The following is a 26,604-nucleotide window of genomic DNA, read 5'->3' as shown; positions in this document are numbered from 1 at the left end:
ACCTAACTAAGATGGTATCACAATTCTATGTTGGGCGGACGATTTTGGAGCAGATTGAAGTTGGAACATAACATTTTGAGAGAAAAAAAAAGGAAGTTTAGGAGACAAGGTGGTAGGCAGGGGCGGACCCATCCTATTAGGAGGGGGGTCAGGTGTCCCCCCCCCCCCCCACCCGATGTAACGACCCGTTTCATCGTTACTGTGAATTCGAGGAAACCCGCAACTCCAACTCTTTAAATATGCCTTCGTTCAGTCATATTTCTGGAAATCGCTAGTTTAATCGAACCTGTTGTGCGCATCGCATGAGAGCTTTGAAATTTGGGCCACCAGGCCCAGTTGGGCTGCCGCATCGGCTGGTATGGCGTTGTAGCGGTGGTCTCACCGCCAAAGTGAATAAGTGGATTGGCTAGTTGACCACCACAGCGGTCCCTGAGCCGTCTTAGCGGCACCGCCAAAGCGGTTCCCGTACTGCTGAAGCGGTGACGTACAATGAATATCCCTATTTAAGAGTTCATTTCGGGAATTGACCCCATTTTTCTAAAAACCTAAAGTCCAGCTGTCCTCAAAGCTTTTGGGAGCTCAACTTCAAATTTTCTTGGGAATGGAAATCCTCCTAACCTCTTCTAATCCCTCCCTTCACATAGTAAATTGTTCCTAAGGTCTCACCTAGAGAGCTAACAAAATGAATATCACCAATCCTAGATTCAGAGGGATGATTGGTTAGCTTGTTCTTCACATGGATTCCCTTGATTTAAGCTCTCATGTTCCCTACCCTAGAACGGTTACTAACCTAGATTCCCATCTTCTTTCTAAAAATTGTAAATGGGTTTCTCCCATAAATCTTGAAATGACCTTCTATGGAATAGAGTCAAAGATGGTGACATTACTTAGCTAGTAGCTTAAGTGGTTGACTTTGATCATGCGTAGAGGTTAATAAATCTCTTAGCTTTTGATGGTGGAAAGAGAGTTCATTTAGTGTGAAAGGTCTAGCAAATCTAGAAGAGGTATGGATTCCCAAACTTCCTTTATCAATCTGAACCTCTTGGAATGTTCTAATGACGAATCCTACTTTTGGGTCTCATGGTTGTTTCAAGTTCCCTCGTGCAGATTATGACGTGATGGATAAACCGAAGATATAGGGATGTTCGTGGCACCTGCTCGGCCTCAAAGTAGGTTACGACTTCCTTTTGGTAGACTTCGGTTAGATTTACATATTCATGTATTAGAAGAAACGAAGAATGCATGTATAGGTATTGGAGATTTGGGATGGGTTCTTAGGATTGTAATGTTATGTGATGTTTGTGTTCGGGCTTGTGGCCTGTAGATTCCCTAGGATTCTTGTGTTGGTTTCCCTTGAATATCGGTGGATTGTATGTGACTTGGAAGTAGTTGTTGGTAATTACTTTTCTATGTTCCTTGGTGAGAAACTTCCGTAAGATGCGTCTGATTGGCTCTATGCTAATAATAGTAAATCTTCATTGGTATTGAAAAGAATAAATGTACTAATGATCGTGTAATTGATTCTAGATTGGGTATAGGTAAAGTCTTGTAAGTAGAAGGTGAAATTATCATGTATTAATATTGATAGGTAGTAAAGAAGTGAGGTAATGTTATTATGTGACTTGATTGTTCTATGGTTGTGGGCTTGATGCCACGTGTTGATAGTAGATAGTGGGGACTGTTGTTCTATCGTGATTGTGATATTGTAGTACCTTACTTGTTGATGTTGATACGGGGATAGAGTTCTATATGACTTGTGTAGCCTTTCATGATATTGTTGGCGTACCCATGTTTGGTACTTGTGATATTGATTTGATTATTGATGTTGACACATACAATGCACGCATTCTCATCCTTCATGATATACTGTTGATATATTGTTGATACTTGATGAAACACTGTGATGAGCTGGGCTCAGTTTGGATGAGATGATGTGAGAGTTCGATATCCGATGGTTGTCCCGGAATCGTAGATTGAGTGAGTGCATGGACTCCGCAGGTCCCCGGGGTGGTGCTGATGAAAATCCTTCGTGGGCAAAGATTCGGAGTCTCGTCTGTCTGTTGGGCAAAGATCCGGGACGAGTAGCACTTAGACTTCGCGAGTCACCTTGGGTTGTGCCACCGAGACGTGGAGGTTTCCATCCAGAGTACATGTGCACACAACATAGCATTGCATACACATTTCATACATTAACGCATTGCACTGCATTTGGCTTCTTGTGGAATTCTTATAATGTACCTGTATGGTATGGATTCGGATTGGGTATTTGAGACCTGACGAAATTGGGCTTAGTTGTTACCACCATAGGCCATGATGTTAATTTATCTCGTTGACCGTTCATGGGACTAGTTATGTTTTGGCTTACTAAAAGGATGTAGAATAATGAATATCTTAATGATGAGTTGACTTCTATACTAATAACGAACGGCGTAACGATAATTGACTAGTGTGAAATTGGTGTGGAATGGATTGGTGGTTATTAAAGGAGAGTTAAATGATTTAAGAGTCTTGATGTTATAACGAGCGGTAGATAGATGTATCATATTGATCTAGTTACTTATCATGCTTATTTGTGAATTCTCTTACTGATATGTGCTCCTAACCATTGTCGGCCTATGATGCTTACTCAGTACGTGTTGATTGTACTGATACTACTCTTGTTACATCCCTTTTGGGGTGTAGAGTGTTTCAAGTGGTTGATTGCGACATGTTTGGAATATGCACGGTACCTATCTTGAAGGTCTCCTCCCACTTCAATCCGGGATGGAGGTTGAGTCTTAGAGTTTTATTTCATTCTGAATTTACATTACTCGCTCTTGTACTAGTCTAGACCAGGTCGTAGGATTCGGAATGAGTCTTGTAATTATTTAATTGTTGTAATCATTTCCGAAATCTTGGGTTAATATAATTATTTGATTTCGACTGTTAATTATATATATATATATTGGATAAAATGAATTTGTTTCTTTACTTGGATAATGTGTTAATTTGATTGAGGGTTCGCCTACCGAGGTGGAAAGGTAGGTGCCCGTGTGATTCTAAATTAAGTCGTGTCGGGAATACCCTGTTCATATATGGTGTATATACCTTAAAAAATGTATATGTAGTTAAAAGGACCCCTGAGAGATATCTATTGCTTTGGTGCATTTGGTTGTTTTGCCCCTTAGGTCCTTATATGACTCCTAGGTTCGAGTCTTGCTTACAACACCTTTATTTCTATTTTTTGTTAAATTTGTTTTGTTTCCGTTCTAAACCTATTTTCGTTTCTTCCAATTATGAAGTTTATACTTTATACTATTACTTTACCAATAACTTAGCATAATTATTAAGTTATCAAAGAGTTGTACGCCAAACTTTCACATAATAAGTGACATATCTATATTAAGGCAGTGGTCATTGATGCCCCCTCTACGTCAAAATCATTGGTCCGCCTCTAATGGTGGGGATATGGATAGGGAATTGCAGTACATCTGAAAAGCCTTCAGTAGAAAATTTATACAATTTCACAATAGTGAAAAAGACAAGGCAACAAAAAGAACATCTGATTATACCAAAACACATCCAGATTAGAAGCCCTTCAGGCAAGATTTCCAAAATTTTAAAATAACAACCAAGAAAAATATTTATATGTAGTTAGACATAACAACCAAATGCTAGGAATCATGGCCAGTAACAACGTGGGCATATTTAACCCCAAATATTAATGGAAGACAAATCTATTCTAATTCGCATAGTGCATGAATATTTTAACCCTTTACCCTTATTTTAATGCAATAATTTGTCAAAGTTGGATCGTGACTGGCGCTATAAAGGGTTAACTTGACTCAGCAAGCCTCTTAAGTTTTACATAAATCTCCATAAAATTCCTAACTAGGACTAATTTTTTTTCTTTTTTCAAAGCTGTCTAAAAACCGTCAAACTATAACACCCAATAATTACAATAGTCACATCATTCATTTCACCCAAAAATAAACCAACTCCTCGACAAACACGAGATAAATAATTGTGTTAAGCAACCATCTATAATAAGGGCGTGTTTGATGTGAAGGAAAATGTTTTTCATGGAAAATATTTTTCTAGAAAATATTTTCTTGAAAATAAGTAAATTTCTTACTTAATTTTTATTGTTTGGTAAGTGTCACGATTCAAAATCTAAATGTTGTGATGGCACCTACCCCTACCCAGTAGGCGAACCAACAACATCCGCTTGAACAAATTCATCAAATTAATTAAGTGAAAAGTAAAGCCATAATGCGAATTATCTACAGTTAAGTCTTTAATTTATAAATAAAATGGGGAAATAACAAAATACAACCCAAGACTGATGTCATGTGTATAGGAGCCATCTAGGAATACAAATACAAGTCTGAAATAGTCAATTAAATTGTATGGAAAAGTAAGAAAAGAAATAAATGCATGATTGGGATAGAGGGCGACTAGCATTGCGGAGCAGCCATGCAACTCACCACAAATTTCTGGAATCAAGGTCTCGGACTTAGACAGCTGCATGGGATCTACTAGTGCCCGAAACTAAATCTGCATAGAAAATACTGCAACAAGTGTAATATGAGTACGAAACATATGTGCACTCAGTATAGCTCATAGACCGACAACGCTGAAGTAGTGACAAAGTTTATTTAAAAAAAGTCTTGTTTAGCATTAACAGATTTACCTGAGCTCCAAATCGTTCAATTAACATAATGGTGGATGAGTCATGTACCAAGTAGAACCATACAATTAGTTAATTAGATAATCAAATAAGAAAATACAATGCATTCCAACATAATGCAATATGCAATCGGTAGACATGCATACTTCCATGGTGATCTCCGGAAGTCGTGATCCATGGGGGACTCGCGAGGTCCATATACCTGCCATAAATCAAGTCCAACCAGACCATTAGACAACTAAATAGTTAAGACTAAATATTTAAGGCTGAAATAACTGTCACTCCATCCGGAAGCAGGTTTGACCAGACCATGTCGGACGACAAACTATATAAGGCTGAAATAACCATACTCAACCTGGAACCAGATCCAACAAGACCACATGGGACTAATCAATAAATAGTCGAATGAGCCCACCTCTCTGGCCTATCATTTGTTGGTCGATCCGGTTGGCGGCTCCTGCATCTCCTGCCTCTCTATGGGGTTGCATGAATGATTATAAAGAGCATGTATATCTTATACAAAACAGGTCTACCAATAAGCTGATCCGAACATGTTCAACAACTCGATTATCACTACGAGATTTAATGGAGTCTTATATGCACATAAACAGTCAAATCAAGAATATTATCTTTCAACTAATGCTCACATGCTTTGGCATTCTTGGGTTACAATTCACAATCATGTATTTCGACTACTACCCATAACATGGCAACCCATATCAGTGCCTTTCACATCACGGATACGAGATCCGCTCTTTCTAACTTAACCTTTATTATTAGTTAATTATTCATGCCTTGCAAATAGAGTCTAGGAAATCTTAACTTACCTCGAAGCTGAGCAAACAAATTATGAACTCGCTTCCCTTTTAAGAATGCCTCGTAATGCTCCCAATCTATCAAGTACATGAATTACATGAGTATATGAGTCCATAGAAACTCATGTTGATTTAGTAATAGTTTGGGCCCATAAAGTCAACCCAAAGTCAAACCCGAGCCTAAAGGTCAAACTGGAATCTTTAAATTCAGAAATCATGCAATTCTAACCATGAATTAATTACCAAATCAAGGGATGTCATTCTCATAACTTCTAGGGACAAAAGTCCTAATTTCAAAACCAAGCATAAAGTAAATTGCTAAAAACTACAAGGAATTGTGAATAAGCGATAAAATGGAGGTTAGATTCTTACCTCCGTGACAAATCTCAAAAGTTCTCTCCAAAATAGCCTCAAATCGAGCTCTAAAACTTTCAAAATTGAAATATGAAATGTTTCATCGAATTTGAGAATGTAAATCTACCTAGGTGAAATCCTTCTTCGCGAATGCAAAGCCCCACAGCGAATGTAAAGGCTTGACCTGAAAAGGCACTTTTTAAAATTTGATATGTAGTGGCAACATCAATACGACCATGGTGGTTCAATCCCAACCTAAATGGATAGATTTCAGAGTAATGCCGTGTAAATTCCATGTAAATTCCACGATGATCTATCATTACTCTATTCTGTAAAGATGATCAACACTACTATAACATAACAATAACTTTGACTATTATTATATTTAGGCCAAACCCATCGACAGATATCTGTGATCGTCCACTGCTTTCACTTGAGCACCTAAAGTGGCCCTTGTTCCATTTAGACACCTCAGGTGGGCAATTCCTATTCCACTTAGACACTTTTTGCACCAGATTTTTAAATCCCAAGTGCGTGCACTCAGTCACCTCCTGCGTGGATTAAGTGGCCAATTAAATTGTTCCAGCTCATTTAAATTGTGCCAACCCAATTAAATTGAGCCAACTCATTTTAATTGGCAACATCATTGTACACGCGGGCAAAACAACTAAAGACCAAATTAGGGATCAAATTACTCGTTTCCATATACACACTTCAGATGCAAATGATTAGGCGATTTACCACAAAAATCGAGGTAAAAATGTGGTTGATTTCGTTCAATATCGTCTCCATTTTCACTTAATTCTTAGTTAATAATCACTCATAATGTATTATTTTCATTTAATTGCAGGTTTTAGTCTTGAAATCGACCATTTCGACTTTGTTCGTTTCAACTTCATTTGTGACATTAGAGAAATTGAAGGTGCTACTGAAATTTTCTCGTGTTTGTATGCTATATTGTGTTTAAATTAGGGTCTTTTTTGTACGAAACAGGTTGTTATCACTTTATTTGGTAACTAGGGTTTATTTGGGGATTTCAGTGTTAAAGTTAGGGTTTTTTGGGGTATTTCCTTGTTGCTTGTCTGTTGTGGGGTGTTAGGGAATATAATGGACGACTATATTATTACTTGTTTTCACTATGGGGGCACAGTTGTGGAAGACCCTGTACTGGGTCCCACATATAAAGGAGAATTAGAGGTCTTTGGTGTTGCAATCGATAAAGACCATTTTACTCTTGTGGAGTTGGAAGCATACACTAAAGATCTTAGGTACCTAAATGTCCTTGGATTCTACTGCAAAAAGGTTGATGCTAGTGAACTTGTTCAGCTTACTTCTGATAGACAATTACTAGGGCTTGTGAATGACTTAAAACATGGTGATGAGTTTGATGTGTTTGTGGTCCATGGCATTGATGAGGTGGAGGAGTTGTCACAACCAATTGGTTTGTTGGTAGGGCCAGAGGGTGATGACTGTATTAATGACCTATGTGGCATTGATGAAGCTAGGGCAACACATGTGGGTGGGAAGGGTATAAATACTTATGAAAATGTTCCAGATGGGGTTGAAATACTTCCAAAGGAGGCTGAAACATTTCCAAAGGAGGCTAAAACATTTCCAATTCCAAATGTGGGTGAAATAGATACAAATAGGGGTGAAACAGATCCAAATGGAGGTGAAACAAATTTGAATGGGGGTGAAACAGATATGAATGGCGCTGAAACATATCTGAATGATGGTGAAACAAATTTGAATGGGGGTGAAACAGATATGAATGGCGCTGAAACATATCTGAATGATGGTGAAACAGTTCTGAATGGTGCTAAAACATATCTGAATTATAGTGAAACAATTCTGAATGGGGCTGCAACAAATGGGGATGAATCAGATGTTGCTAGTAGTTCTGAATCAGATGTTCCAGATCTTGATGATTCAGATGTTGATGAAGAATTGAAAAACCTTAGAGCTGAAAAGAGGAGTAAAAGGAACACAATCCTAGAAAAAAAACTAACACAGAGGACATACCACTACGTAAAGCTGGTATTGATAGAGGCTTTGAAGATATTGGTAGAAATAAGTCTGCTAGATATGTGGGAAGATTAGGTGGAGATGAGGATTATATTTACAATTCAGATTGTGGTAGTGATGATGAGTTAGATGTTGATGCTGTAAGGGGTGTTGATATACCAGCAAGAAGAAAGAGCACAAAGGTCAGGTATGATCCAGGTTGTGTAGTTGCTATTTTTGAACTTGGTATGGTTTTTGAAAATGAAAAAGTATTTAGGAAAGCATTGGCTGATTATGCAATAGAATACAAAGTTACTATTAAGTTAAGGCCTAATCAACCGGGTAAAGTAAGGGCTAAGTACATGTTACACCTCGGAAAGTTTCCCGCGAACGTACAACGAACAGACTAACGAAGAATATGAGGGTACCATGTTTTCCTAAGAGGGAATGACTATTTATAGGCTTTGAAAATGTGGAAGTTGCAGATTTGCACTTTGGCTCAGTTGGTCGTAAAATAGAATACGGCCCGTAAAGTGGTTTACAGGTCGTAAACTGCCATCGTCCTTCAAACTTCCAAAATTTCAACTTTCTGCCAAATGTCTAAATGGTTAAATACAACTCAGAATACGGACCGTAAATTGAAATACGGCCCGTAAACTGCAATCGTAAACCACTATAACTCCGATATACCTTTCTGGTTCTGTCATGCTTAAATACGGTCGTGAAGGACGGACCGTAAACCAGAATACGGCCCGTAAACTGGGTTTACGGCCACTGTGCATTCCGACTACTGTTCATAAAAATCAGATTTTGTGATTAATATAAGGGACCCTTTCTCATTCATTTTCATTTTATTTCCACTCTCCACAAGTCAAGAAACATCTAGAACTCTCTCTACTCTTCATCCACAAGAGAATCAAAGGAAGATCAAGATCAACAACACCAAATCAATGAAATCAAGAGTGTGAAACTCATTAAAGTTCAACTACACCAAGAAATTGCAAAGAAAGTGAGGTAGGGTTTTTGGTATAGAAGAGTATTGCTACTCAAGGCTCGTTCCTACAACATCTAAGGTAATTTTGATGACCTTATCATGATGATTGAAGTATTAATACGTTGAAACACTTGGATTATGGAAGAGTGTAGTAAATGGGTCATAAAATGTGAATAGTGCCATAATTGAATGATAGTTGGATTGAATTATGAATGTTGATGTGTTGTGAGTATAAAGACGTTATAAATGACGTGTAGACCATGAAATGGGTGTGATATATAAGAAAATGTGATGATGAGATAAAACCCGTAAGTGTGGAGAAATTGGAGAAAAATGGTGGGATATGGTAGATGAAGATAAATGATGATTGTTGATACAATATTGTGAGTGTTGTTATGAATGTTTGGTAGTTGAAATGAAACATGGGAAATCGTGGCATGATGTTCCTATAACGCTAATGATGTTATCTTATTTAACACTCGCCTTATGCCCTATTTCCTTCAAGGCGAGGCACGATACTCATAAATGTTCATAATACAATCGGGGGTTCACGACCTTACGTCACCCCGACATAGTGTGGTTGCCCTTAAAGCTTAATGTATGCTCTTAATGCTAATATATGATATGTCTAAAAGATGATTAACAATGCTAGTTGTAATATGATGATGATATGTATAAGACGCTGAGAAATGGTAAAATAATGCTATGCTATGAGATGTTTACGTAATAGTGATGTGTTATGATTGATTTTGTGATAATAAGATTCCACCGCGCCTATTTGGTTGGGCATGTCACCGCGAATGCGGGCTGCATATGATTCCACCGCGCCTAGATGACCGGGCATGTCACCGCTAAGGCGGGCTGCTATGTTTACACCGAGCCTAGAGGGCCGGGCATGATCACCACTAGTGGGCGGCATATGAGGATTACCCGGACGCAGGTAATGATGCAGAGTACGATGTGATGATGTACGTGATGAAGTATGTGATGATGAATGTGATGATATATGGGATGTGATAACACATATACTATGATGATGTAAAATGTGATATATGTAAAAAGTATGTTGCTTATAACACTCAAGCAGGCTATATCTTTTCTTATGATTCATGATGCTTCTATGACACTATTCATTTCATTCCTGCCTTACATACTCAGTACAATGTTCGTACTGACGTCCGTTTTCTTTGGATGCTGTGTTCATGCCCACAGGTAGACAGGGAGGAGATCTTGCTCCGGACTCTTAGAAGTTGATAGCTGACCGAAATCACTCCTTTGTTCCAGAGGTGCTTATGATGATTCTTTTGTGTATATTGGTACATGTCATTCCATAGAGGCTCGTAGATACTCAATGTGGGTTAGGTGGTTTCACGACATGGATATGGTGTAAATATATTGATATATGTTATTGTATAAAAGCATTATGTTTTGTAATGAAAAGCAGCTTCTTTGTAAAATGAGCATGAAATCAATAAATGAATGTTGAATGAGTCTAAGAAGTAATAGCACGAGCGGTGCTCGGTGGTTAGCCCCGGGTACCCGTCGCGGCCCTAGCTGGGTCGTAACAGAAGTGGTATCAGAGCAGTTCGTCCTAGGAAGTGTCTACGAGCCGTGTCTAGTAGAGTCTTGTTTATGGTGTGTTGCGCGCCACATCAATAAACAAGAGGCTACAGGGCATTTAGGAAAATGACCATCTTTCTTCTTATGAGATCGTGCGATAGAGCCATGTATAAGATTTTATCCTCCCTAATAGAGTGTTGTGATTTCAGAATGCCGCCCAAGGGAAAAGCTATAGCCGCCCAGAAGGGCAAGACTACAACAAAGAGGCGGGTAGAAAAAAGAGAGCCTCCGGTGAATATTGGAGAAGGCGAGTCACAAAATGAGACTCCATCTAGCACTTCCTCTACCCCGCCTAATGTGGGAGAGCAAGGAGGAGCTCCAGCTCCAATTCCCCCGCCGGTTGCTTCGGGTCAACAAATGACCGAGGCCATTCAGTTATTGACACAGTTGGTTGCCGCCCAGGCGCAGCGGCAAAATGCGGGCCCGAGTGATCGATCCGCCAGTACTAGAGCCCGTGACTTCATGACTTTAAATCCTCCGAAGTTCTTTGGGTCAAAGCCGGATGAAGATCCGCAAAACTTTATTGATGAAATGTTGAGGACCTTAAAAATTATTCATGCCTCCGAGACTGAATCCGTGGAGTTGGCATCTTATAGACTCCGGGATGTGGCAGTCCTATGGTACAACAATTGGGTGTTATCAAGAGGAGAGAATGTAGCTCCACCCGTATGGCAGGAATTTGTGGATGCTTTTACTCGCCACTATTTTCCACCCGAGGTCCGCCGAGCTAGAGCGGATAGGTTTTTGAATCTAAAGCAAGGAAGCATGAGTGCTCGGGAATATAGCTTGCAATTCAATTCTTTGGCCAGATATGCCCCGGCTATGGTGGCTGACATGGGAGATCGGGTGCATAGATTTGTGAGTGGTTTGGGACCGCATTTATTCAAAGATTGTTTGACGGCTTCCCTACAAGACGGGATGGATATTTCCCGAATACAGGCCCATGCCCAGAACTTAGAGGGGCGACAACAACCAATGAGTGACCGTGATATCGACAGAAGGCAAAGCAAGCAGACCAGATCTATGGGCACAGGCAGTGATTATAGAGGGGGACCAAGGCAGACCTATTCCCGACATTTGGGCCAATCAGTGACTAGTGCGCCTCCCAGGTTTCCGGATAGGAGATTTGATCACTTCTTACGCTCGGGGTAGGGTCAAAGTTCGAGGGCTTCAGGTTCCCAGTTTGAGGGTGATTATGGTCAGGGGAGACACCCAGTTCCACGATGTAGTCGGTGCCGTAAATTACACTCAGGGCCGTATCGCCAGGACACAGATGCTTGTTACGTTTGTGGACAGACTGGGCATTTGATGCGAGATTGTCCCTCGCGGTATGGTAGAGGTGGAGTTCAGCCCACAGGCTCAGCTGTTGGTTCTTCATCAGTACACCAGACAGCACAGACTCCCCAGATGACAGCAGGCCAAGGCAGAGGTATAGGGGCTTCATCTACTTCAGGTGCCACTCAGCCCCGAGTGTATGCTTTAGCAGGGCGACAGGATCTCGAGTCCTCCCCAGACGTTATTACAGGTATATTGTCTATAATTTCCCGTGATGTGTATGCATTGATAGATCCGGGGTTTACATTCTCTTATATTACCCCATATGTTGCTGGTTGTATTGGGGTGAAACCTGAGTTAATTAAACCTTTTGAGGTACTCACTCCGGTTGGTGATCCCGTGATAGCAAGGCAAGTGTACAAAAATTGTGTCATTGTGATATGTGATCGTCAGACCAAAGCTGATTTGATTGAGCTGAAAATGATAGATTTCGATGTAATCATGGGTATGGATTGGTTGGCCTCGTGCTATGCGAATGTTGATTGCCGCACGAAAGTGGTTCGATTTCAATTTTCGGGAGAGCCCGTACTTGAATGGAAGGGTAACACAGTATCTCCAAAGGGTAGGTTTATTTCCTACCTTAAGGCAAGAAAGATGATAACTAAAGGCTATATTTACCATCTAGTTCGAGTGCATGACACAGAAGCAAAGTCGCCAACATTTCAATCTGTTCCGGTGGTGAATGAATTTCCAGACGTATTTCCAGATGAACTTCCAGGTCTTCCTCCAGAAAGGGAAATTGATTTCGCTATTGATGTGTTGCCGGACACCGAGCCCATTTCTATTCCTCCTTATCGAATGGCTCCGGCAGAATTGAAAGAGTTGAAGGTGCAGCTAAAAGACTTGCTTGAAAAGGGGTTCATTAGACCCAATTCATCACCGTGGGGAGCACCAGTCTTGTTCGTGAGAAATAAGGACGGTTCCCTACGAATGTGTATTGACTACAGGCAGTTGAATAAGGTGACAATAAAGAATAAATATCCTCTCCCGAGGGTTGATGACTTGTTTGATCAGCTGCAGGGTGCCAAATGGTTTTCAAAAATTGACTTGAGGTCAGGTTATCATCAAGTGAGGGTTAGCGAAGAAGATATCCCTAAAACGGCTTTCAGAACAAGATACGACCACTATGAATTTCGAGTAATGTCATTTGGGTTGACTAATGCTCCGGCCGTGTTTATGAATTTGATGAATAATGTATTCAGGCCGCTCTTGGATTTGTTTGTGATAGTATTCATCGATGACATTCTGGTGTATTCTCGCACAGAATCCGAACATGCAGGTCATTTGCGAATTGTCCTTGGAATTCTTCGAGCTCGAGAATTATATGCAAAATTTTCTAAGTGCGAGTTTTGGCTGAATTCTGTAGCATTCTTGGGCCATATTATTTCAGATGATGGTATTCGAGTCGACACCCAGAAAATTGAAGCAGTGAAGACTTAGCCGAGGCCTACGACGCCTACAGAAGTTCGTAGCTTTCTGGGATTGGTCGGTTATTACAGGAGATTCGTAGAGGGCTTCTCGTCTATTTCAGCCCCATTGACGAAGCTAACTCAGAAGTCCGCTAAATTTCAGTGGAACGATGCATGTGAGCGCAGTTTCCAAGAGTTGAAAGACAAATTGACTTCAGCTCTAGTGCTAACACTCCCAGGAGGGCCAGATGGCTATGTTGTGTATTGTGATGCTTCCAGAGTGGGATTAGGATGCGTATTGATGGAAAATGGTAGAGTTATTGCTTACGCTTCGAGACAACTGCGGAAACACGAAAAGAATTATCCCACTCATGATCTTGAATTGGCTGCGGTCATTCATGCGTTGAAGATATGAAGACATTATTTGTATGGTGTGCACGTCGATATCTATACAGATCATAAAAGTCTCCAATATATTTTCAAACAGAAGGAGTTAAACGTGCGGCAGAGGCGGTGGTTAGAATTATTGAAGGATTATGATGTGAATATTTTATACCACCCCGGAAAAGCGAATGTAGTAGCCGATGCGCTTAGCCGACGATCCATGGGCAGTCTATGTGAAGTCCCTCCAGAAAAGAAAGAAATGGTTCGTGAGCTCCATCAATTAGCTAATCTTAGAGTACGTTCCATTGATTCGGGTAGTGCAGGTATTAGCATTAATGACCCCACAGTTTCATCTTTGAATATAGAAGTGAAGGAACGGCAGTATGAAGACTCCAGTTAAGCCAGTACAGAAACTTATCTCATAAAAAGGAGAAGTCACCATTTGAAGTTTCCACAGATAGGATCCTTAGATACCGAGGCAGACTATGTGTGCCGGATGTGGCAGAATTGTGCCGACGGATTCTCGAGGAAGCACATTATTCTCGGTATTCTATTCTTCCAGGTGCAACCAAAATGTATCAGGATCTCAAATTGCTATATTGGTGGGATGGCATGAAGAGGGACATAGCCGTATTCGTAGCGCAGTGTCCAAATTGCCAACAAGTAAAAGCCGAGCATCAAAAGCCAGGAGGATTATTACAGGCAATGGAAATCCCTACTTGGAAATGGGAAGTAATCAATATAGATTTTATTGTGGGATTGCCCTGTTCACGAGGGAAATATGACTTTATATGGGTGATCGTGGACAGACTCACAAAAGCAGCTCATTTTCTTCCAGTTAGAACCACGTATTCAGCAGAAGATTATGCTAGGTTGTATTTAAAAGAAATTGTGTGACTTCATGGAATTCCATTATCCGTTATTACACCAGAGGGGCACAGTTTACAGCCAAGTTTTGGAAATCCTTCCAAGAAGGTCTTGGCACTCAAGTCAAGCTCAGCACAGCATTTCATCCACAGACTGATGGACAAGCCGAACGTACTATCCAGACCTTGGAGGATATGCTACGGGCATGTGTGTTGGATTTTGGCGGTTGCTGGGACGAACATTTACCCCTTATTGAATTCGCATACAATAATAGCTACCATTCCGGTATTCAAATGGCTCCGTATGAAGCATTATATGGAAGAAAGTGTAGATCTCCAATTGGATGGTTTAAAACCGGAGAAACACAATTAATAGGCCCCGAATTGATTCAACAAGCAGTCGAAAAAGTTAAAGTGATCCGAGACCGACTGTTGACAGCCCAAAGTCGCCAAAAGTCTTATGCAGATAAACGCCGACGAAACTTGGAATTTCAGGTTAATAATTGGGTATTTCTGAAAGTATCGCCAATGAAAGGGGTGATGAGATTTGGCAAGAAAGGGAAGTTAAGTCCTAGATACATTGGACCCTATAAAATTGTCCGTAAATTGGGTCATGTAGCCTATGAACTGGACTTGCCTTCGGAGCTTGAAGCAGTACATCCAGTCTTCCATATTTCGATGCTCCGCAAGTGTGTCGAAGATCCCACAAAGATTGTCCCGATAGATGATGTGAAGGTGACAGAAAAGCTAACCTATGAAGAAGTGCCTATGGCCATTCTAGACAGGCAAGTGCGGAAACTTCAAAATAAAGAAGTAACGTCAGTTAAAGTCTTGTGGCGAAACAATAACCGAGAGGAAATAACGTGGGAAGCGGAAGAGAGTATGAAGTCCAAGTACCCGTACTTATTCCAACCCCCAGGAGAAATTCAAGGTGAAACACTAACAACATAAGGTAAGCATGCATTAAATGAAGTGTAATAAATTAAAGTATCTGAACACCCCTACTCCCATCATTTCTCAGAATTTTATTGTGTTATGGCCCTGTGAGGCAGTGATGTGATATTATGGGTTGTTGTGACAGGATAATAGTGTCATATTATAAAGGAAACTCTGGCAAAATTTTTCTAGAATCCTCGCTGGCTTAATATTCGAGGACGAATGTTCCAAAAGGGGGGGAATGTTACACCTTGAAAAGTTTTCCGCGAACGTACAACGAACAGACTAACGAAGAATATGAGGGTACCATGTTTTCCTAAGAGGGAATGACTATTTATAGGCTTTGAAAATGTGGAAGTTGCAGATTTGCACTATGGCTCAGTTGGTCGTAAAATAGAATACGACCCGTAAAGTGGTTTACTGGCCGTAAACTGCCATCGTCCTTCAAACTTCCAAAATTTCAACTTTCTGCCAAATGTCTAAATGGTTAAATACTACTCAGAATACGGACCGTAAATTGAAATACGGCCCGTAAACTGCAACCGTAAACCACCATAACTCCGATATACCTTTCTGGTTCTGTCATGCTTAAATACGGTCGTGAAGGACCGACCGTAAACCAGAATACGGCCCATAAACTGGGTTTACGGCCACTGTACACTCCGACTACTATTCATAAAAATCAGATTTTGTGATTAATATAAGGGGCCCTTTCTCATACATTTTCATTTTATTTCCACTCTCCATAAGTAAAGAAACATCTAGAACTCTCTATACTCTTCATCCACAAGAGAATCAAAGGAAGATCAAGATCAACAACACCGAATCCATGAAATCAAGAGTGTGAAACTCATCAAAGTTCAACTACACCAAGAAATTGCAAAGAAAGTGAGGTAGGGTTTTTGGTATAGAAGAGTATTGCTACTCAAGGCTCGTTCCTACAACATCTAAGGTAAGTTTGATGACCTTCTCATGATGATTGAAGTATTAATACGTTGAAACACTTGGATTATGGAAAAGTGTAGTAAATGGGTCATAAAATATGAATAGTGCCATAATTGAATGATAGTTGGATTGAATTGTGAATGTTGATGTGTTGTGACTATAAAGACGTTATAAATGACGTGTAGACCATGAAATGGGTGTGATATATAAGAAAATGTGATGATGAGATAAAACCGATAAGTGTGGAGAAATTGGAGAAAAATAGTGGGATGTGGTAGATGTAGATAAATGACGATTGTTGATACGATATTGTGAGCGTTGTTATGAATGTTTGGTAGTTGAAATGAAACATGGAAAAAGTAGTAGAAACAAAGGAAACGCTGCCCAATTTTCCCTAGAAATAGTAGCGTGTTCTTATCGTCGATTGACTTACGATGGTATGACTTCTCTCTTGAAGGTAGAGACGTGACATCAAAGGAAATCAAGCGAGCGATAGCATAGTAAAACGACAAAGGTATGTGAGGCTTATCTTTTCTTTCAAAAGGCATGAATCCTTCAAGTCTTATATAATCCTTCTACAAAACGAAGCCTATGAGTCCTCCAATATATCGAATTACATATGAATATGAAGGTGATGATAATGAGCTAGAGTATAGAGATTCAAGAAATCGTGGCATGATGTTCCTATAACGCTAATGATGTTATCTTTGTTAACACTCGCCTTATGCTCTATTTCCTTCAAGGCGAGGCACGATACTCATAAATGTTCATAATACAATCGGGGGTTCACGACCTTACGTCACCTCGACATAGTGTGGTTGCCCTTAAAGCTTAATGTATGCTCTTAATGCTAATATATGATAGGTCTAAAAGATGATTAACAATGCTAGTTGTAATATGATGATGATATGTATAAGACGCTGAGAAATGGTAAAATAATGCTATGCTATGAGATGTTTACGTAATAGTGATGTGTTATGATTGATTTTGTGATGATAAGATTCCACCGCGCCTATTTGGCCGGGCATGTCACCGCGAATGCCGGCTGCATATGAATCCACCGCGCCTAGATGGCCGGGCATGTCACTGCTAAGGCGGGCTGCTATGTTTACACCGAGCCTAGAGGGCCGGGCATGATCACCACTAGTGGGCGGCATATGAGGATTACCCGGACGCGGGTAATGATGCAGAGTACGATGTGATGATGTACGTGATGAAGTATGTGATGATGTATGTGATGATGAATGTGATGATATATGGGATGTGATAACACATATACTATGATGATGTAAAATGTGATATATGTAAAAAGTATGTTGCTTATAACACTCAAGCAGGCTATATCTTTTCTTATGATTCATGATGCTTCTATGACACTATTCATTTCATTCCTGCCTTACATACTCAGTACAATGTTCGTACTGACGTCCGTTTTCTTTGGACGCTGTGTTCATGCCCACAGGTAGACAGGGAGGAGATCTTGCTCCGGACTCTTAGAAATTGATAGCTGACCGAAAGCACTCCTTTGTTCCAGAGGTGCTTATGATGATTCTTTTGTGTATATTGGTACATGTCATTCCATAGAGGCTCGTAGATACTCAATGTGGGTTAGGTGGTTTCACGACGTGGATATGGTGTAACTATATTGATATATGTTATTGTATAAAAGAATTATGTTTTGTAATGAAAAGCAGCTTCTTTGTAAAATGAGCATGAAATCAATAAATGAATGTTGAATGAGTCTAAGAAGTAATAGCACGAGCGGTGCTCGGTGGTTAGCCCCGGGTACCCGTCGCGGCCCTAGCTGGGTCGTGAGAGTACAAGGGTTACAAACAGTGCAAGTGGTTGTGTTATGCTGCAATTGATAGAGATTCTGGTGACTTTATGATTAAGAGCTACCATCCTGTACATAAGTGTACAACTTCTAACAAGAACAAAATGTGCAACACTAAATGGCTTACTGCTAGAGTTAAAGATGATATAATTAAGCAGCCATCTTTAAGAATATGGTAAATACAAGACATTTGTAGGGATAAGTTAGGAATTTATGTTGGTAGGATAATTTGCTACAAAGCAAAGATGCAGATTCTTAGAGAGACTATGAGTGATTGGAATTTAAAGTTTGCAAGATAGTGTGAGTATGATGATATTATAAAACAGACAAATCTTGGTAGTTCTGTTTGGGTGAGGATGGACAGAGAAAGTTTTCCAGGGAAGAATTTGTTTGTAAACTTCTATGTCTGCTTTGATGCATTGAAAAAGGGGTGGATGGAAGGTTGTAGGAGAATAATAGGTTTTGATGGGTGTTTTCTAAAGTGTGCTTGTAAAGGTGAATTGCTAGTAGCAGTTGGAAAGAATGGAAACAATCAGATGTTTCCTATAGCTTGGGCAGTTGTTGACTCAGAGACTAAGCATAGTTGGAGTTTTTTCATTAATTACTTGAAAGAGGATCTGCAATTGGGTACTGGAGAGGGTCTTACTATTATGGCAGACATGCAAAATGTAATGTACATAGTAGCTTATTTAATTTCTTACTGTTTCTTACTGTTGAGTGTTTATTTAAATTTTTTTCTTTGTATAATTTTTTTTCTTTGTAGGGTTTTCATGTAGCTGTATACAAATTGTTGCCTAATGCTGAGCACAGGAGATGTGCCAGACACATCTGGTCCAATTGGCATCAAGAATGGAAGAGTGAAGAGAGAAGAAAATAATTTTGGAGATGTTCTAAGGCCAGTTTTGAAGTGAAGTTCAGGTCAGAGCTTGATAAATTGAGCAAACTTGGTAATGATATTTGTGCTGATTTTTGCATTATCCAGAAAAATCATGGGTTAGGGCATACTTTAAAGAGCATTCTAAGTGTGATGTTTTTGAGAATAACATGTGTGAGACCTTCAATTCATGGATCTTTTCTTGTAGACATAAATCAATTATAACCATGTTGGAAGAAATTAGGAGAAAAATAATGACTAGACAATGTGATATGATTAAGTTTGCCAACACTTGGATATCTGAGATTTCACTTATGGCTAGACTTACCTTAGAGGATAATAAAGAAATGGCTAGGGGCAGCAAGGTTCTTTGGAATGCTGATGTTGGATTTGAGATTGGACAGGGTGAGTATAGGCATACAGTTAACATGAGTACTAAGAGTTATAGTTGTAGAACTTGGCAACTGAGAGGAATTTCATGCCAGCACGTTGTTTGTGCATACTACCACATAGAACTAGAGCCTGAACAATTTGTGGAGCATTGGTATAGGAAGGATATATTCTTAAAGGCCTATAGTCATTTCATCCAACCAATTCCAAATATGAAGATGTGGCCTGAAACAAACAATCCAAAGATTGAGCCTCCTGCACCTAAACCAATGCCTGGCAGACCAAAGAAGAAAAGAACAAAAGGCAAAGATAAACCAAAAAAGATGAGGTATGGAAAGGTGTCCAGAAAAGGGGGGAAAATAACTTGTTCAAAGTGTCATCAACAAGGACATAACAAGACATATTACAAGGTAAAACAATTTTCTTTGAGTTGGCTAACTTGTTTATCATGTCTTTTGGGTTTTTTAAGTTGGTTACTGCCTTTAAATATGCAGGTTGTGCCAGGTGCAGAAGCATCGAGCCAAAGTTCACAAGACCCTGTTCAGTCTTCAAGGACAGCTGCACCAAAAAGGCCAAGGCAAACTGCACAATTAAGGTCAAGCCAGCCTGCACCTTCAACTTCAGTACCAGTTGCACCTACAAGCTCAAGCCAGCCTGCACCTTCAACTTCAGTACCAGTTGCACCTACAAGCTCAAGCCAGCCTACACTTTCTGTAGCAGTTTGTGATGATACAACTACAGTTAGGAGGGTGAATCAATCAAAAAGAGTTAGAAGCTCAAACCAGTTAGCCCCACCTACAGATATAAGCATTCCTATTACAAGAGGAATAACAAGTCAACTACCTCCTAGAAGAAGAAAAGTTTCTAGACAGAAGAGAGCCAAGGTTGCAACTGGAGAGGAACCTGCATGTGGGGGACACAAGAGGGCAGCTGATGTTGGATTTGGCATATACACAAGTAAAAGTGGAACTCAAATACTAAATGTAAGTCAATTCTAACTTTGATCTCTAAAACATAACTACATGTAACAAAACTTACTATGCTTCATTTTTCTGCTAAAATGCAGCCAGGAACATCAAGCCAAAGGATTCTAGAAACTGGTTCAGCTTACACGAATGCAAGTCCAACAAGTATAGACCTTGGTTATAAGGCTAGAGGATTGAGATGGAAAAACAAGGAAGCTGTCGTTGGCCCCCAATTGAAGCAGATGGCAAACAACAACAACAACAAGAATTGGCAGTATTAGGATAGGATGTAGTACTTAATTAGCAATGTAATATGGCACCAAAAAATTTCTCTTTTTGGATGGTTATTTTGGCAATCTGCTACTTGTATGTAGTAGTAAACACTACAAAAAAAAAAACAGCGTTTAGCGAGGGACGTATTCCGTCGCTAATCAGCATATATCTGTCGCTAAACATGTGTTGCGACAGATTAGCGACGGAATGTCGTCTGTTACGATTTTGCGTGTTGCTAACCTATTAGCGATGGAAAAATAAAATCCGTAGCAAAATTAGCGACAGAGTAGCGACGTATGAGATTTGTTCCACATTATAGCAACAAAATATTTTGTCGCTATTGTTATGAATTCTGTGACTAATTTCATATTTCATTTCGTCGTTTTAGTAAATTAGCGACGAAAACCATTGTCGCTAATCCGTCGCAAAATATTTGAATAATTTATTCCCTGTATTTAGTGACAATACAATATTTGTCGCAGTCTGTAGCCTACTGGTTTCCCTCTAGCAATGACCAAAATCCATCGCAAATCTGTCACAAATATTTTTCTTCCGATTTTTTTTTAAATAAACCTGTTGAAACATACTAAATATAAATTAATAGATACCCTTAAAAATAACTGACATTCACATAAAATAATGTTTATAAAAAAGATTCAAACTAGAGAGCGGAATCCTAATCGTTAAATCTAAAACACCGACAACACCAAGCTATCAACTACCAAAAGAACCCACACATCCATCAAGTATTGTTAGTGCATAATTTTGTTCTTTCCAACAAAAAGAAAATAACATAAAAAACTAATGCATGGGTGAAGGACTACGATCATCATCAGAAACTAAAGGATCAACATTGTCAACGTTAGTAGTAGGAGGAGGAGGCACTATGGGTGTCACAACTGGTGGTTTGTCGATAGGAGTATTTGGATGATGTGATGGTGAAGAAATCACTCCGCGTGCCTTCTCAATAAATAAAGGAAGCAAGCGATCAGTCAGTGTAGGAATCAATCGCATCACTAACTCCTCCGTATTTTCTGTCGGTGCTGATTGAGAAGTTGAATGTGGTGCTGATGCTGAAGCATTAAAGCCAGAATTGACGCAAAGATTCGGCCCATAATAACTTTGTGCTTGAGATCCAAGACCATATATTCTTCTCTTCCTTGTTCCCCCAGCAGCTTCGTAATATGCTTCACATTGATCAATATCAGACTGAGACTGTGATTTTTCCCGTAATATTTCTTGATATTTTTCCTGTAATAAGTAGTGTAATTAAATCATCAAGCATACTAACCATTCAATTTTACCAAATAAAAAGAGAAATGAATTCCAAAGATAAGGGAGCGCAGATATTTATCCATTTTTCGTTGGAAGTCTCATGATGACCAACAAAAAAGAGTTTCATACAACTTGGATATAAATGATCATATACACTGTCTCATAGTCAAGTAACAGAACATGAAAATAAAGACAATTAGAGTTCCTAAACAACAAACAAAAGGACAATTTCAAGCTATTTCCTACCGATTTAAGTCATTACTAATACTACTTTTCAGTTCTTCCTGTCTAGTAGACTGTTTATATCAGGCAAAACTAAATCTTAATTGACCAACATCAATAGGATATGCAACTTCATAAATAAAAAGTAGAATTTATATACCTAACAAAAAGCAAATTATGCATAAGCACATTCATAAGGGGACCAAGTAGAGATCCTTATCAACAATTCAACATGCAGAACAATGCAAGAATAATGAGTCATTCAAGTAATCCTAACAACTTTGTATAAATAGGCATGCAACTTCAAAACTCATTCACTCACTGTCCATTCTCACATGAACAAGCAGTCTACAGTCAAGATTTGCCTAATCCATTACAGACTACTCTTTAACTTCTTTATACAATACCATTAAAACACAATAAGGGAATTATTAAGTATCTGAAGGAGTTTACACATTGCTGGTACTGCTTATCAGATTTGGAAGGAAAGGAATGCCAGGGTGTTTCAACAAAGGCAGATGAGTATTGAAGCTATGGTGAAGCAAATTGTGCAGGAAGTGTATGGGCGTGGTGCTACTAGACTGAGGTTAAAGCAGAAATTAGCTAGCGTGAACTTTTATCCCTAGGTGCTGTAGATAGGAGGTATAGACGATATGGAGCACAGGGGACTGCTGCTTGATGTCCAGTCCCAGTTTGCCTTTTGTTTTCCTTTTTCCTTGAGTTGTACAAATGTTTACTTGGTGAATAAAATGTTCCAGTTATTTGCCAAAAAAAGTATCTGAAAGAGCATATTCAAATCTAACTATAAAGTGAAGTGCAATTGGTATTGCTAAGGATTTCCTTGCAGTAAGTTGCTAAAGAGTGTTATCTCATGCTGAGGGCACAGTACCAGAAAATACTGTCTGCATATTTGCAACCGGGCTATTTACTAAAGTCATCATATAATGCTTAAGTTTTTCATTAGTTTAATTCTGAAATTATAAAATTTTGAACTTACATGGACAGCTCGGGCACGCTCATCAACAAAAGATTCTCCATCATGATCATGTGTATGGACGTGCAAATGTACCTCACCTGGTGTTGGATCTCGACCCTTTGCAATAGCCTATACAAAAGTTACTCATTTCAGAAAATTACACCAAGAACAACAACAGTATAACCAACAATAGACAAACCTAAATAATTCAAGAAAGTCAACAACATAGTAATCAAGAAAATAGCAATATGTATACCTAGGTAAACCAGAATCAAGAACTACAAAAACCACCTTGAAAAACTAATTTTCAAGTAGTATTTTTCTAGTAAATAATTTTTTTTAAAGAGTGTATGAAAAAATATATACTTACAAGTCTCTTGCGATGCTCCCCAATGTAGATAGAGCCACCTGTGTGAGTCCCGGCAACAACTTCTTTCCCTCCACAGGGATTCTTTGCATTTATTGCTGACTTTTCAACACACTTAGGATCCGCCCAAAGTTGCAACCAATAAAAGCTAATACTCTTTTAAAACGAATTATGATGAGAGTTATACCTTGAATTCCCCAAAATAAAAATCTCTAGTATCTTCTGAGACACCTTTCCAATTGATTCCATTGGGATCAAGTTGATTTTTTAAGGATGCGGATATGGTATTAGAGCATTCTTTAGAAGGTTCCAACCTCCATAAATTTGAAAACATTATTTCAAGGCCTACCACAAATTATATATATATATATATATATATATATATATATATATATATATATATATATATATATATATATATATATATATATATAAATACAAGCATGGACTAACCCTGCAGGAGTCAGAGTAACAAGTGTAAGCATCCGCTGCCTACGACGACTACTGGACTCCTCTTCACTGATAGTGTTACTCTGGTTTGATGTACCCTCATCTATTGGGCTGCTCAGATCAGATGTAATGGGAGATAATTCAGGGATGGTTGGGTTACTACCGTGATCTGACGCTTGAACCGGTGGCGTACCTAAAGTTTGAACATGGTTTATCGGATCTGGCCCACCTATGGAACTCGTACCACCTTGTTGAGGACTAACTGTGGTGGGAATAGGAATGGTAGGCATGTTTGCATGACGAGCAGAATCACCGCTAAGTGAGGACTTTCCTACACGACCTTCGCTACCTCGACCTTTTCCTCGAGCCATAACTACAAAAAAATGTGGACGTGAGGAAATTAAAGCAACCATCAGTAAAAAAGTAACCAGTAAAATGCAAGCAGGCTGCTAGTAAAGAGGTTTTTATACCATCATGTACAAATCCTAATGGAAAAGAAACACACAAAAACCAGATGGAATGAAAACTGGAAAGCTGCTTGTATCACTGAGCCTAGTTTTGGAAATGAGGTGATACAAGCTATTTGCAAGTCTACAAATATGACTAATCATGATTTACAAAATCTGCAGCTTGTTACACAAGCAAACCTACAATTTATAGTTTCTATTATGAGAGGCAGTAGTTGCTACTACATGCAGGAAACTGAGACGTTTAAATTATGGTTGCTGATGCTGCCCATCAAGATTATTTTTATTTCAGCAATTGTACAGGACAGTGAAACTTTCAAATATTTGAAACTCCTGAGAATTCTATCCCTTTCTCTTTCCAAACAATTCCAAGAAAAGGGAGACAGGCACCATTATCATCATCTTCTCAGATAAGAACACAAAGCTCTTCGAAATTCGAATCTTCATTAACTGGAGTAAAGATGAACGATATCATGACAAAATCGTTCTTGAGTTATGTTGAACTGAAAAAACAAGCCCATTTGGATCTTGAAATAGAAAGGGACTTAGAGATGGGCCAATTCAGCCGTACAGATGAAGAAAATCTTTCCAACTTCTTCCTTGAAATCGAGGCAGTGAAGGGTAACATTGAAGAGATTACTAATCTCTTAATTGATCTTCAAAATCTGAATGAAGAAACAAAAACTACTCATGGTCCGAAAAGCCTTCGTGGCCTTAGAGACAAAATGGATTCTGATATGGTATATGTCCTTCGCAAAGCCAAGATTGTCAAGGCAAAACTTGAAGCACTTGATAAATCTAATGTCGCTAATCGGAAACTATCAATGGCGTATGCAGAAGGGACTGTTGTTGATCGAACGAGAGTTAACATGACTAATGGATGAGGATCAAGCTAAGGGATATCATGAATGATTTTCAGGCTTTGAGGGAAAAAATCTTATCATATTACAAAGACTGCCTTAAAAGAAGATATTTCAATGAGACAGGTAACAAGCCAACATATGAAGTGATTAAGAAGATGGTGTCGGCAGGAAGTGGGAAAGTTGAAATATTTGCAGAAAAAGGAGAGGTGAATCTTGAGGACAAAGATAGGTATGAAGCTGTAATGGACATAAAAAGGAGCCTGGATAAACTTCATCAAGTTTTTCTTGATATGGTTGTTCTAGTTAAGACTCAAAGTGAGCAGATTGATGACATTGAGCATAATGTGGCCATTGCTGGAAGCTTCATCAGTGGTGGAACCAATAGTCTTTTCTATGCTAAGCAGCACCAGAAGAAGGGAAGGACATGATTATGTTGGGTGTGGGCGGTGGTGTTGATCATTTTGATTGTTTGCTTAATTGCTACTTTGATCTCTTGACAATATTTCCTACTGGACTTGGAAACACAATGTCAATTTGTTTTAGTTTCTGCCTTGCGAGGCAACTGTTATTAGGATTCAGTTCTGTAGTTCCTCTCATTTGGCCTTTCTAAGCTCGAGGATATTTTCATTCTTAGAGATAGTTGGAAATTTTTTGAATGCAATAATCATGATGTACGATTCATTTCATATTGAATCAAAAACTAGAACTAGCAGTTCTTTTAAAAAAAATTGTACAGGACCTAGAGTTGCTCATAATGTCATCAGTGTGTATACAAGTTACTGGTATGTTTCTGGAATTTGGGATACCCCACATTATCTTCCTATGTTGGCTTAAGGACCCTGAAGATGTTCCATTTGAAGAAGCCATAACTTTATAGCAATGGTTCATTTGGTATTTGAAATTCACTAGCCAACTAACCTGAATTCAGGCCGCGTAAGGTCCACTAAAGAAAGAAACACTTTATACTATGATGGCGGAATGAGAAGTTCTAAGTTCAAACCAAGAAATTCAAAAAATAGATGAATAGCACACTTGAAATTTGAACTTGTGACCTAAAACAATTCGAGAACCACCTTTGCCACTACCACTACAATTAATGAACTTGGCATGTGCTTTGTTTTTGCTTATTTGTGTATTATAGTTTTTCAATGAAAGGAATCTAATTAAACTCCTTATGTCCACCTAGCGTTGTCCCTGCCTAACAAAGCATAACACAAAAGATAACACTCATAATTTATAAAAACTAATAACAGCTGAATTAAAGTCGATGCGTTGGTCCTGAATGTAGTTTAATCAGTTAATAAGAAGGAAGATGGA

The 26,604-nt window shown here is 39.1% G+C and overlaps 1 pseudogene; it reads left to right on the top strand.

Moving 5' to 3' along the window:
* Positions 1-24,885: 24,885 nt before the first annotated feature.
* LOC132645775 (syntaxin-112-like) lies at positions 24,886-25,784 on the top strand (annotated as a pseudogene).
* Positions 25,785-26,604: the final 820 nt, after the last annotated feature.

The sequence above is a fragment of the Lycium barbarum genome, chromosome 1 (genome assembly GCF_019175385.1).
Source record: "Lycium barbarum isolate Lr01 chromosome 1, ASM1917538v2, whole genome shotgun sequence".
Classification (NCBI taxonomy): Eukaryota; Viridiplantae; Streptophyta; class Magnoliopsida; order Solanales; family Solanaceae; genus Lycium; species Lycium barbarum.
This window is presented reverse-complemented; position numbering and strand designations above follow the sequence as displayed.